Source organism: Gadus chalcogrammus, chromosome 1 (genome assembly GCF_026213295.1).
Source record: "Gadus chalcogrammus isolate NIFS_2021 chromosome 1, NIFS_Gcha_1.0, whole genome shotgun sequence".
NCBI classification, from domain to species: domain Eukaryota; kingdom Metazoa; phylum Chordata; class Actinopteri; order Gadiformes; family Gadidae; genus Gadus; species Gadus chalcogrammus.
Genome location: NC_079412.1, coordinates 19,268,501 through 19,283,799, shown reverse-complemented (window position 1 = coordinate 19,283,799; position 15,299 = coordinate 19,268,501). Strand labels below are relative to the sequence as shown.

Here is a 15,299-nt window from a genome sequence, read left to right as displayed (position 1 = left end):
TTATGCTTGTACGGCTATGTTGATGAGGTACATGGCTTTTGTTGTTGGTGTGTGAAGCCTTTTTCTGCATTATCATAATAAGGGTTGCGTGAATATGAATTATACAAATCCCAATATCCAATAGGTACCACGTACAATTAACACTAAATCACACGCTATAAAAAAATGTATCATCAATCTGAAATGTAATGGTCTCGAGTAATACTGTTAATGTTAAGCATCAATCAGATATGTATGAGCTAAGTTGTTCTACGGTTTCAGTTGCTTTTTTTTATGTTAATGTAATATTATAACACATTATAACAGTATTCACATTCATTCATTTTATAATTTAGCTCAGAGCCTAACTGGAAACATATCCAGCTTATATATTATGGGGGAAACGGGGCAAGCACATAGTACATACTCAAAACCGGATAATTTGTGAACTTATTTCTCCCGATATGGCTTCTATAGCAAGCTGTTTTAAATGAGTCCGGAGACCACAACATGCTCTAATTGATATGACCTTTAATTGCTCATTCAGAGCAGAGGAGAGGAGAGGAAGACATCAAGCCAGTTCGCTGGGGCTTTGGCTAAAGAGGCACGGGGTAGACTGGCCTATACTTCCCGGGCCCCGTGGACATAATTAAACCTGAATAACAAACACTTACACAAGTGGCCTAGTCTCCTGAACAGGATTCTGAAAACATCCAGGACACCAGTTCACTGCTCTCTCAGTCTGTCCCTCAATCAGAGCACCTTTGTTACGGTGGTGAGAACATAATTGGAGCCCGAGCAATTATGGCGGACATAAAATGAGGACCTATTTAGCCACGGCTGAATTTGAGGACACTAAAGACGTTGCCCGGGGTTTTGGCAATTGGACCCAACTTGGATAAAAAATAATATTGAAAAAACATCAGCATTTTTTTTTTTTTACTTCATTGCTCTTTAACTCTTAAGGAACTCCATTAAGTAAAGCATGAAACTGTAAAATAACTTGCAATTTAATGTGACTTAATGGATGTGACAAGAGGTCTTCAGCTTAATAACAAGACATTAACAAGACTATTCTGCATATGCATATGTGGTAAGCATGTGGGATTACAGCGCATTTGTACAAGAGAAAGTTAACATACTGAAAAGCGGTGTGCGGCTGATTCATGACTAAACAGTGGATTATCTTAATTCAGAAATAAAAAAATTATGCACTCAGTATGCAAATCCATTACAGTTAATGTTTCGTAATGGGCAAATGTAAAATCCCCAAGTTCACGAGGAACGAGAGGTTGTCAAACTCACACTTAGTCACAGCCAGTCAGCTCCTTGGCCGGTCTGTTTCATTAAGCGCTCGCTGTCCCTAATTCATCTAGGATACTTGACTTGAGGTCAGGGCGATATTGCCCAGGGCCTACAGAGACGATGAGGCTGCTCCTCCTGCACGGACACCGACAACTAAGTATTCAGACCCAAACCCACTGCTGGCCACCGGACGCTCTCCTGGTGGTGCTCAGGGCTGGCTGGGCGCAGGCCTCCGTCGACTCAGGCTGCGGTCTGTACGAGTCGGGGCCCGGCGAGAGCTGCCACCGGCCCCTGGCTACGCATGCAGGTGCTGCACGTCTAGACAAGGTCCTCATTAGCTTTCTCGCAGCTCACCCAACACCCGTGATTGTGGAGGACTGTGTGCTGAGTGTTGCCTAGAGGAAATGGGATGGGTCCTGATTGAGAATGTGCTTTATTACACAGGTTTGGGCTTGAGGATTAGGATGCGAGTCTTCCACCTGCACGCTCGCAGAGAGGCTTGGGAAGGCTCCGCGCAGCTGTCCAGGGAGCAAAATGACTTTTCATTTCATTTTGCATTGATGAACTGGCCAGGGGCTCAAACACAAACACACACACACACACACGCACACACCCACAGGTTTTTTTGCTATTTACAGAAGGGAATGTAAACTTACACAAAAGGGCATGAAGAACTTTTTTTTCATTTAAAAATGTAAATTTAAATTAATTAATTTAAATAACTTTAGTTTTCACCTTGTGAGTCAGTGTGTGTGGCTCAGGGTTTCAGGCGGCACTCGGTACAAAAAGAAAAAGACCCCACAGAGGCCTGGAATTGCTACAGCGCTGGCTTTCTACCGCAGGCTAGAGCTGGTCAAAGGAGTGGCAGCCTGTGCCCTTTTCTTTAGGGGTCTGTTTTAAGCGAGCCAAGCTGCCCTTCAAACCGACGCCCAGGTAGAAGCCACAGGTAAGTGATGTGGCTCCCAGCTGTATGTTACCTTGTCCGTTGAAATGCTACGCTCGCTTCGGTCGGAACAATCTGCAATCGTTGCCACGGTAACCCCAAGAACCCGCACTAGCACACATAACCAAGGGCTTGCCTTTGCACTAAAAACGTTAATAATGTATGACTTAACACAACCAATTGATTCTGAATGCAGAAATAGTTATCACAGATAGTTGGGATAAGTTGATAGCGCCTCTCTTCCTATACGTACACCCCCATTACTCTTAGGTGATTATGCAGTGAGAGGGAAAGTCAGAACAATGGGGGAACAAACAACTTTTGTGCACCGAGTCTTTTGCATAATTATGATGCCCGAGGGCCATCTGATTCACTGGAATCTGTCCTCTGAAGGGGGGGAAGAAACCCAGAATAGCAGCCTCTGATTGTCGCACAATTGGCTTAGCTTGTGCTGTGCAGCTGTGCTCAGAGACTGTCTGTCGTTTTACTGATTGCCGTGCGGCTGCCAACCTATCAGGTGCATCATCACTGCTATGTTGGCTGGAACCCCCCCCCCCCCAAACACCCCCACAAACCCCTTTACACAACCCCCCTCCCCCTGTACGTACGGTCACACATGAGGTCAGATGGGGAGATGCTTTATGTATGGAACCGGAATCGACCCTATCAGTGGTATTACCCAACTCTTCAAAACGTATCCCGTCTTTGATTACCATTATGTCATAGCGGCAAAGTTTACAGCTTGGTTTTTTACAGCTGAGAGATAAAGAGTGCGATCAGCCGCCTAAGAAATAGTGAAGAGTGAGAAGGAAGACGGGAGCTCTCAAGGAGGAGGGTAGGGGCAAATCACGTCTAACTACCGGTGTTAGCGGTGTGATAAAGTATCATTCTAGCCCCACAGTCCATTACTTTATGGCAAGCAGTTTCAGCTTATTTGTTTATTTTCACCAAGGATTTTGCTTTGTGTCTCCTCCGCTCATTAGGATACACAGCAGCATCCACCACCACCTGATACAATGTACTAACTCAATGGTTACTGAAGGTTAATGTGCAATATGCTGGCAGATCTGCGTCCAGAAGCAACTACAGGCTGTTCCCACACTATCTCATTCTACAAGTGCCATTTATCATTAAGAAAGTAGAATCTGTAATGACAGAAAAAAACTGGACCGGTGATGTCGATGGCTGTCACTCAGGTACATTTTGCAACCACTTCCAATGCAAATTGTAATACGTGGTCAACCGTTTCACGCTGTGTTTTACATCAAAATTGATTATCCTAGTATAAATTACAATTGAGCAGAAATCAAGTAATGGACAACATAGGGAACAGCTATAAAAATGCCCTCAGCTCGGTGGGGGGGGGGGGGGGGGATGCGTGTGTGCGTGTGTGAGCATTAAAGTCACTTCAACGTCTCGTTACCAAGGTGGCGGCATACGACTGCGCACCGCAGTATCTCCAAATAATAATTAGCCCTGTGCGTGTATCTGATTACTGACATGCCTGAAATGAGCGTGATAAAGACGCTGTGTACTTTTATCTGCTCCCTCTCGCTCCTTTGAAAGGAGGTAGCAGATAACGCTGGTATCATGGAGTTGACGCGTGGTGAATCAGGTCTACTGTGTTTTCTCTCCCATGCCAAGTCAATAGGCCGGTAACATGAGCACGGCCTTCCACCGTCCACCGGCAGGCTGACTGAGCCTGCTATTGAAAACAGTGAGGAACAGAGAGAGGGAGAGAGAGAGAGAGAGAGAGAGAGAGAGAGAGAGAGAGAGAGAGAGAGAAAGAGTAAGGGGGGGGGGGGGGGGGGGGCGGCAGACAGCGCTGTGTGTCTGAGCAAACAGCGGAGGGAACCCTTCAAGGTCACTGGCAAGGGGAAAAAAGACAAGTAAAGGAAGCGTTGGGGAGATGGAGGGAGTGATTGAGAAACAGAAAGCAGGGAGAAGAGAGAGAACAAGAGAGAGAGGTATGGCCGTGGAGACGATGACATCAGGAGTGTAGGAACACAAAAGGAAAGCAAAGCCCTTTCTGTTTTGTTTACTGTGCAGCTATTTGTTTGTTTTATTACCGCTACAAGGTAAAATACTGCCGGGCGGCGAGTCGAAATTAAAAATACAATAGTTCTTCTAATATGACTCTAATATGAATGTTCAAGAACAGTCTCCCTGCACACTAATCCTGAGAAGTGCAGAGGATTACATGACAGTAAAACAATGCAACCAAGGAGAATGAATGTAGGAGCGTCCTCAAAGTGTTGGCGGAAACACACAGTGGCCGGCCATGCCTCATTTTTACGGCCGTTTTAACATTACTTTATCAATAACAAATCAAGGCCTTTTTTTTTGATAGCTAAGCACTCAGGGTAATAGGCGCAGGAGCGGTCCATGAAGCATGCTGAAAGTGGGGAAGGCAAATGTGCTATTCCTGCACACCAGCGTAATGGGAAAGGAAGGGGGGGGGAGAGGCCTGTCATAAGGACGTCAGGAACCGGACCGTTCCAGAGATGCCCGGGTGTGGACGCACTCTCAGCCGTGACGCCGCTCCAGCAAACCTATTATCTACTGTTCTGTCACTTCTCCCATCCGCCACAAACTTGGGACCGGATTCAATTTCAACACGGGAGATGCCGGCTCCTCTGACCATCTCGTCAAGCGCTCCGTCCCTCGCCCTGACGACCCCGGTGGGGTGGGTGTGTCCCCTCCAGGGGGAAGATGGTGCTTTTTACAGCACTTCACCCAACCTTAAAAAACACTTAGCACCAGAGACCACAGTTGATTCCCCCCACTGTTAAAGGCGTCACAGCCACCACTGCTCAAAAAACTCTGCCTGCAAACAGGAAATACAAAGTTTGGGGAGAATACAACTGTCAAGAAAGATAACTATCCGAATGAAAACTTTTTTTCAGGGGATGCAGTCATTCAGGGATTGCCTTGGTATGTGATGCGAGTACGAGATGTTTGTGGCGTAGCGGGTAGCGTATGCTAGATCACAATCCGGGCTTAGTGAGCTTGTCATTAAAATTCCATCACAGACATGGCACTACGAGGGTGCCAGAGGAAAACGCCCAAGATCTAAGAGCAGCAGGCCCCCTATCACAGACCCAGTAACACAGGCTCCAGTCCTCGCTTTTGATCTCTTCATTTACCTCGACTAGACCCGCCTGAAAAAACACACCCAAAAAGTGAACCTGTCAGCAATGCAAAACCAACCTTCATTCGACAGCAGCCAAACAACACCGCCCCCCCCCCGCTGAAGTTTCCATAGAGTTCCATACAGGCCGCCATGGCTAGCAAATGATCGAAGAAAGGCTTCTTTCGTCTGGATCCCTGCTGTTTCTCAAGACATTGAGATAGAATCATGAAATCTGGATGTGCACACTTGGACGTGCACGCAGACACTCACGCACGCCTGCACACACACACACACACACACACACACACACACACACACACACACACACACACACACACACACACACACACACACAAACTTCAGTGAATATCTTTTTATTTGATGGTGGGGTTAGGCACTGATGGTACAGATGGTCATCTCTGGTCAATACTTGACAGCTGAAAGACACGTCTTCCAATCGCTGCCTCAGTGGTCCTTTGTTTGCAGGCGCAGTGGTTGATAACCTGTCCTTCCAGCCAGGGCCAGCTCTGGCAGGAGGCAGCTCTGTGTTCTACTTGATCTGGCTTTTGCAAAAAGGGGCCAGGTATTCAATGCACTCGCAGTGGAGAATTAATGAAAGGATGTTACAGATCAAACCAGAGGGCTCCTGGGCTTCTCGCTCTATTCAATCAATAGTCGTGGTAATACCAGCCAGCATTAAGAAGCAAATGAGACTCAGGTCACGGACATACAAATAAACAGAGACATCCACTTACAGCGCCACGGTCGTGGCAGCACTTAGAACACACAGAAACGCTCACGCACGGTCCCCAACTAACGCACACACACACACACACACACACACAGCCAATCTGATAAAGGTCTCAGCAGCACCGATGTTAGTTATGTGTAATAAACCCAGACAGGGACTTAGACATTACTGTATGTATTCCATATGAGTGTTTGCTGAGTTTATGCATGTCAGCATGGAGGAGATCAATGCTTACTATGCATGTCTGGTGCAGTTTGACCCAATTTAACACAAATATACGGTGTGAACTGAACTTGCATCTGCGTCAATACATATGTGCCTTTAGTCTCCAGTATGGCTGCCGATGGTAATGGAAGCCACCCCCCCCCCCCGCCCCCAACAAAACAAAGTTACACCCTGACGCAATGAAAGCATTTTTCTTGGGGCTCTCAGCTGGTGGGGCCAATTAGTGTGAGATTGGGTGACAGAATTGTAGAGGCGCTTGGACAGTTCTTGTGTAATTATTGATCTAAGTTTACTTGCCTACTTGGCTACATGCGGGGAGCGGAAACACAGTATAAGGCTGTTGTCATAGAGAGGCTAATTAATAGTGACATAATCTGATACTATAGCTTTAAGTTGTAGAGGTTGTCTGATCCCCCCCCCCGCTGGTCTGCAGGCTTACAGTACTGCGTGTTGTAGTGTAATTGCAAGGCTTTGGCTCTGTGTCACAATTAGAGCGGAAACTGGCCTTATTATATCCAGCGTTATAATCTTCAACTGGCCCTGTTTACCCCGAGCGCTATTTTGGTATCCTTCTTTGACACAGTGCCAATGTGTATAGAATACAGTTGCTAATCCCTACAACTGAAGACCTTAATTGGGGTTCACTCATGGCCATTTGCTGGTATACAGTATGGATTTCTGCCTGACGGATGTAATAATTTGTTTGAGGAAAACTGGACAGGATCAGCAATATCTACGAAAGGAGTTCAACTCTTAAACGCGGTCAGGATATCAAATTCCCTAAGGTGACTGGAGACACCGAACTGTGTGTCAGCAGGCATTTGTTAAGTGTCAGGGAGCGGTCGGCTCTTTTTTACTTACTGACAGTAGGTTCACATTTGGTTGGTCTGAGTGACAAGTCGGCCCTTGGTTTTATTATCTGGCAGGCCAGAGGAGGACACAGGTGGAACTCTGGAGCAAAGTCATTTGTAGTGCACCTTGAAAGAGGCTCCTTTGAGCGCCTTAATAGACCCTATGGTCACACAAAGCAGCGTGGGGGGAGAAGGCGCACAATGGCAGCTAAAATAGCATCCGACTTCACTTCCCGGATTCTCTGCGGAGCCTATGAAGAAATGCTAACCAGCGCCTTCCCTGTGTCGACCTCTTCCTGGGATTACTTCTAACCAGCCGCTCTCTGAAAGTACCTCTACCGCGCTTCAGCCAGAAAGACACAATATTTATCAGAAGAACAGAAGAGATGTGTGGGGGAAAAAGAAGAGGAGGAGAGGAGACAATTTAAGGGGCGTCTTTGATAAATCAGTGTATTTGAAGCGTGCCTCGTTTAGCTTCAACAGGACATGAGAAAATAAGGCTGGGAAAGAGACTCACAATGGCGTGCCACATCAATACACGCTGCAGATACCTGGATGCCTCAAAACAGGAGGCTGTGGAACACCAGCCCGCACTCCGCCCGCCTCCCTTTAAACCTCCCCCCTTTGATCCTCTCCGCTCTCTTCAATGTAAAGACTGTTACCACGCACCACAGAGAGTTCAATATCCTCCCCTCATCCACTGTGCTTCACTCACCCACCTCAAAATCCACTCTGCTCAATCCGCTGTCTCACTCCCAGGAAACTTTAGAAAGAGGGCAGAGAAACTTTTGCCAAGGCAGCAGATAGCAATCTTTACTTCTTCTGTTATGAGACTGAAGGTTGTGAGATGCAACAGTAGTAGCTCAGTCGTGTGGAGGAGCGGCCTTAGGGGCCGGGCTTGATGCCTCTCTGCCATTTACCAGTAGATATTGATCCCGGACATTTCTCCAGGTCTGTCAATGTCAGATGTTTGGCCAACGCCAATTCACAGGGATGTAGATGCATTAGCAGAAGGCCAAACTGGAGACAGGGTTGACTGAGTCCAAGAGTATCCAAACACTCCACAGATTTGCATATCTCCATGATGAACACTCATCTGTATTCTGGGTTCTTTCACACTCAAACATCTTCAGACAAACAATGTACTAGGGATCATCTTAAATTGTCCAAAACACTGTGCAAAGGGGTTGGGTAGCTGTAAAGTGTCCAAAGTTTTCGACCTACTTATGTGTACAAGGTAATTATGTAAATGCAGCCCGTCAACGGCTAAACAAACAAATAGGACTCGTGGTGCATATTTCATTTTTATGGATGACAGATTCTTTTTTCTTTCTGCCAAAAAATAGGAAGTTAACTTCCTTGTAAAGACCCCCTGAGATAAGTGAAATCAGAAGGACACCGCATTTACAACATTTAACATACAACATTTACACAGCAATGGGTCAGTCAATCTGCCTTCAGTTTGTCATTTGGTGAATCATACAGTCATTTGAAGGCTGCATAACATTTTTCCACTTTACTTTGTGTTCGTAAATGTATGTTATGAGTCAGAGTCTCACAGAGGGCCGAGGTTGTTCATAGAAACAAGCATAGGACTCATCAAAATACAAAGGGGCCAAACCGTATCCTCTTCCTACTGTGGGAGCGCCTGGCAGTACAAGGCTTTTTAAAGGGTATAAAGGGCAGCTCCCTGGAGTTGGCAATCTGCAAAGCACATTTAGAACCCATACTTTTTAAAAAACCCATTTCACAGCATGTTCTATGCTGCCTTGTTACTGGTTTATTTAAACAAACAAGGACATTTTCACTTTCACCAAATGGAATAGTCCTTTGACTTGACTCTGTGAACTTTGCTCAACCCTCGTGCTTTGGAGGTTAGCCTTCAGAGTTTTCGGGGCTGGTATTTATTTTTCTGGAAATTAGCAAGCCATTTTGATAGTGACTTTTTTGCAGAGCCTGCCCGCGGTGGATAAGTCGGTTCAGCTGTGTGTTCCACCGTGGAGCAGAGAGTTCCTGGCAGGGCGGCGTCTCAAAACTGCTAATATAAAGTAAAGACACAGCAGAGTGGTTTCACCAACCTCAGCCAACTGGAGGTGGGTGACAGTTAGGGCTCTCCCGTCCCGTGAGAACAGAAACTGTTAACACAGCAGTGGGTCCCGCATTTGCTGAGAGTGGCACTAGCAAAGTGGGAGGGGGCGGTGGTGAAAAGACTCACCTCTCTCTACCCTCGTCGTTCTCTCATCGGGCCGAAAAGCTTTCTCTTGTCTCTCAGTGCAATGTAATATACGTCAGGATCCCTGGAATTCAATTACCCTTCCCTTTTAGCCATGCCCCTAATCTTTGCCGTTCCAGTCATGTGCTCTGGGTGCCGGCCAACGTCACACTTTACCCAAGATCATTTTATTTCTAAACTTGCCAAGAGTACACAGTGAGGCTGTGGAATGTCCCTCTATTCAATCCACCATTTAGCCCCAACCTAATCGCATTACATTTGAAGAAATGTTTTAATCAACTTTAGAAGCAAAGCATTGTACTCTTTAATGAGCATCCAGTTCAACAGAGAGCCTCCACAAGGCAAACTGGGTCCATTAAGCCCAACTGAATGTTCTGTTTAACATATCCCCCGTTTAAAGTGCAATGGATGGAAAATAAATAAATAAACACAACAAAAACAATGTATACAATCCCCCCCATGAACCATTACCAGAACACGTCCCTGGTTGCATTTTGAAGTTCTATTTAATAAAGAAGGACCTTCAAGCTAATTGGTTCAAAATAATGTAGGTTAGCAAAGACATTTTACGACATGCCCACGGAATCCACAAATAAATAAATGTACATCCAACCCAACAGCATTATATTGCTGAACTTGCTATTTAGCAACATAGCTCTGAGATAGCATAGTGAACATAGACGCACTCTGATCAAAGGGGAACTCTATTATCTGTCACAGTTCCTTTACAGCTCACGTTACATGACATTGTACATCAAAAACATGCTCTACCATCTTTGAAACAGACACACTGGCGTTTACAGGTGGTTGAAAAGGAAAGGCTTGTACGTTGAGGTCATCCTCACTGGTAACAAACATGAGCATGTTTTTTTAATTATCAAGAGTTTACTCTTTTGCCCCACGTGTCAATCCGGTGGACCTCACCTGTGACAGAAATCTGACAGACTTGTCAGGGACTACACTGTGGCCCCATGCTATTAACTAGAGTCAACAGAGCAATGATCTGTGCCCGGTGCTCCTGTCTTCTGATAGGTGTGAATCTGCACCCCACCTTTCCACCCTCCTGCCAGAGTTAATTTATCTGGGTGATAAGCAGGTGGACGAGGGAAGGAGGCCCTCAGACTGAGCTCCACTGTCAGACCTGGCAGACTGAGTGACAATGCTAATAGCCCGGTCCCATTAACCTCAGCACACGCTTTGCCTTTATCTGCCACACAAAGACTGTTTGTTTGCTTGTTGGATGATAATATTTACCTGGCCCGGACATGACAAATATATTTGTGAATTTTGAGAAGGCGTAGGCTCATGGCGCAGCAGGGGCCAATGATGAAAGGAGCCGCTGTGCCCTGTAACGGGAGTGTGTGATGAAGGCCTGGGTGTCTTCAAACTTTAGAGGAATATTATGGCCCTTTCATTTTCCTACATTATGATGAAAACTATCCACACTTTTCATTGTTGTACCAAGACTTCAGGCCTCCCTCCGTACCACAGTGTTCATCTACACGCCCGTGTCTGAGCTATGAGTGACACGAGTGCAATCAGGCTGTTTATCTTTAGGCCACAGCCTTATTATAAAGAAATGTTCCCTTTTCAAAGAGACAATACAAGCTTTGGGTTCTGCACTCAGGCCTCTGGTGCCGAGCGCTGGACTGAGAGATACGACTCTAATTGGAGAGTTACTGATCCTGCAAGGCGTTTGGGTGCCAAACTTTAGCATCAATGCTTCTCTTTGTATTCCGCTGAGCCATCACAAAAATGATATTGGGGGACAGCAGGTGATCTATAAAAGCTGTGTTTTAAAGCCTTGTTAATTACGTTTTCAGGACACTAATGAACAATGAGGACAAGACCTTGTGCCTGTTCCAACCATTTGTGGCCATCACCCTTCCTATATACCTTTTGTGTTTTGATCTTGGACATCACATCATCTGGCATGATATTTAATAGGGTGATAAGGATCCGCCGCTTTGAAATAAGATATGTCCTTAAAACGGTTTCTTCCATGCATAATGAGGCAGATGCTGCACATAATATAGACTGGGCGCAGAACCCCAATATGCACGCACAGATTATCTCTTTTCGGAGTTAGCAGATGTTGTCCGGGTGTGGATGTGTGCAGCAATATACACAGATTTGTCATTGTATCCAAATAGGAGGGAATATTATTTTCGGTGTCTCCAGTCTCCATATTGTCTTGTGTGGTGAGCAGACGTCATATTCTGTATTTGGCTGGAGAGGGCTTAATGCGTGCAAAGCCTGCCAGCTCTCCCGCTCCATAAGAGATATGAGAGAAGGAGATTAGCTCAGCTACCCATCCATGACCTTGATATTACGATGAAGACGGATAAGCGCTTTCTTCCCCCACCTGCCCAAAGCCTCTGAGAGGGTTTAAACAGCGAGCCAGACAGTCTGTGTTCATCCAAAACAAATGCCTTTTCCTCTGTGGGTTCAATTTCCTCACCTATCATATGGCCACCTCAATCAATTAATGATGCCACACAGCTATCAACATAAAACAAACAGCCTTGCATTGTGGAGTGATAATTGTGTGTATGATACACACATCATGTGATAATATATCATGATATCACATCGGGATAAGGGTATCAATTATATCCATCTTCAGAACATAATAAAGGGAGATTAAAATGTACTTCAGAAACTCAAGACTTCTTCAATCACAGACAACAGTTAAAATGGGCAGATTAATCTCTCTAGATTAAAATCGCAAATGTTATGGTTTGCTATTAACCTTAAATGATTGCATCTGCAATGAAAAGTTTTAGTTAAAACTGCAATTGAACTTATTTTTAAATATATAATCTCAAACAAGGGTGCTGGGATGGTCTTTTTTTCCCAATTATGATCCTACTTTTTTTTAATAATGTAATACTAATACCTGATTTCCACTATACCTGTAGGGGCAATTCAATCCCCCAAATATATATTCTCAGCATAAGGTACTGTGAATAACCAATAAGCATAAAGCCTTCCATTTCCTTTTCATTTTAGCTACCAAATTAATTTCTCAGCATGGAGCTGAACACCCAAAACCATTTTTTTTTGTGGTAATATTTCTCGTGGTAATATTTCTTATATGATCGTGAACATTGTGTCTATATATGCCATTATTATACCCGTTACTAAAATAAGACCGTTTCTGAGAGAAAACAGATGCAATATCCAATGTTTTTGCCAGTCTCTTCAAAACACTATGTGAACGTTGCACTCTGAATCTAATGCCGGTAAAGGTCTTTTCATGACGCTGAGGTGCCTGAAAGTATCCTCATGAATGTCTTGCGAAGGTTCGACGGCGGCCAGGTGTCAGGAGCTCTGTCTCGGCAGTGGTGGAGAGTGCTAAGCTCCTCAAACACTTATAGTATGAAGCCACGCTGTTGGTGATTGCGGGTGTGTGGAGTTTGTTCTGGCAAGCCGTTGATTTGATGATCCTGTCCGTGCGAGGGTTAGGCTTCCCGGACAACTATAGTTGAACACACCTTATAATAATAAGGTGTGTGTGTATGTGTGGAGCTCCGTGCGAGCAGTGGTTTATTTCCAGATTCAGGGTTGAGCTTCTCAGTATATCGCCAGGGTGTGTGGCGAATTTCATATATACACCGCTCATTCACAATGAAGGTACTAAAGAAATATCATAAAGTGGTCACACGCCCCCCTCTATCCTAGAACTCTCTCACCAATTTCTTAAATCTCACAGGGTTCAAACTCCAGCATAAACAGTGGGTTCAATGGACCTCTAAACTAAAATAAAGTTGTTATGAAACAAATAAATAATTGAAAGGTTCTGCCACACCGCAGTACCAGTCTGGCACCATGGGTCATGTTGGGCCTCTTGGGCTCTCCATCCTGCAGTCCACGTCAAGTGGCTCTCTCATTAGAGTCTCCCTAAAAGCACCTGCAGTGGTCCTCTGGGGGCTGCCCTGGCACACATGTGCTGCTTTTACTGGACGGTTTTTCGGGTTTTAAAGAGTTAAAATGGCATAACAATCCTTTATTTATTTTTTAACTGTTGTCTCCCTTATATTTGCCCATTGGCATTAACAGATTTGCATGCTTCACCTAGTCTGCCCCGAAACTGCTCCAGAGCAAGGCAATTCTGTAAATGTAGATTTTGCTTCCAGAGAGTAGATAGCAATTACATTTGGACTTTGGGTCTGTGCTGTCAATTCAGTATGACACAGAATCCCAGATTTATGTGTACAAAAGATGTCCACAAATGTCAAAATTCAGACTAAATGTTAATAAATGTAAATAAATGAATTATCCTTTTTACAAAACATAACTTTGAAATTTGAATATTATTTTCAGTGTAACGTCTGTGTGCTGACGCCAAGCAGGGAGCCCTTAGTGCCCCGTATATAGAGATCTATACAGGTGAAGGCGGTTTGGAGGAGGGTAAGAGTGCAGTGGTAGCAGTTGCTTAAGTGCACAATAGATGTGAGTGGAGCCCTTTAAGTACACCACTCATTTGCAGCTGAGATTGATGGAACATTCAGCTGTCCGCCGATACGGCGATGCCGAGTAGTGCTTGTGCGTGTGACATAGTATTGGTTGCACGTAGGATGTGCCTAGTAGTACTTGACTGTTATAGATACTTGGCTATGATAGCCTCCGCCACTGCTGCTGTTGTTAATGTTTATGTAAGCGCAAATCTGTAACTCTGACCTGTCGGTATTCTGAGCAGCTGCATCACAATCGAATGGCTGAACCCCACCGCGCTGCTCCTTTCAGCCCGGTCCAATCATTATGTGGGTGGTGGTAGGGAGCTCTCCTTAAATAATACCTGATACGTTGATGTGAGCAAGATGAGGCTAGCTTCACCACATAATGAAGAGCCTTTGAATTAGCCGAATGAAAGTAATTAGCCGATATTAAGAGCCTTAATTACTTTGCCTGAGTTAAAAGTTACTTCGGATAACTTGGCACTTCACTTAATCATGATCTTAGTTTGTCTACAATTGCCATGTGAATTGCTTCCATCCTCAAACTCTTTCTATGGGTGAAATGTGGCACTAAAATCACACTGTTGGATTCACTTTTGACCTTTTGACCCATTCTAAAGTTTGAAATAGTAAAGTAGTGTAACTACAGTGTCCGCTACTACGATGGAATTCTCTTGTAATAGGTTTAATATGGAAACCTGCCCCACTGCATTAGCTGAACATTATTATTTCCCTCCACGGTGCTATCCAACACATGAGACTTCATCAAGTCCAGTTAAAAGGGAAGAGGCTCCCACCATCTAATCTAATGTAAAGGCTCTGTAACGCTAATCTATTACCCGTTACTAAAAGCAATTAGAAGTAAATACAAATACCCACAAAAAGTCATCACAAGTTCAAAGAGACCGACTTTCTCAATGTAAGACATAAATGTGGCTGAGTAAAATGGGTTAAGGGAGGAAGGTGCCGTGCATCTGATGAGGCCGATTTCCTTAAGCCAGTGGATTTGGCTAATAAAGCTGAAAATGCCCTTTGACCAATGAGTGAACCGATCAAATTTTCAGAAAAAGACTGCAGCTCATCACAGCATGCAGAAGGGGATTTAAAGGGGGGAGACGTGAGAGGAAGTAAAAAGATAAAAGATCAGGAGAAAAAAGAGGGGGTGGGGGGGGTAGGAGAGGGGGATGTATTGCCGATGAGGAAAACAGAACAGCGTGATGAGACCAAGTATCCGGGTGTGATAGAGGCGTTGGTGTGCCAAAGTTAAGCACTGATCCATGCCAAAACAGTTGCATGTGATCTCTACAAATCTCGGGCTTAGAGCATAAATACATAATAAACAAAAAAATAATGGGGGCGAGCGTCATGGCTGTCTGTGGGTTACCAATACCCAGACTGGAACGGGGTGAAGGCATCCAT

The 15,299-nt window shown here is 44.9% G+C and overlaps 1 protein-coding gene across 1 annotated transcript in view; it reads right to left on the bottom strand.

The window, feature by feature from the left end:
- LOC130385789 (uncharacterized) overlaps positions 1–15,299 on the bottom strand; it is a 92,599-nt gene that overhangs the window by 22,425 nt on the left and 54,875 nt on the right. The window lies entirely within an intron of this gene.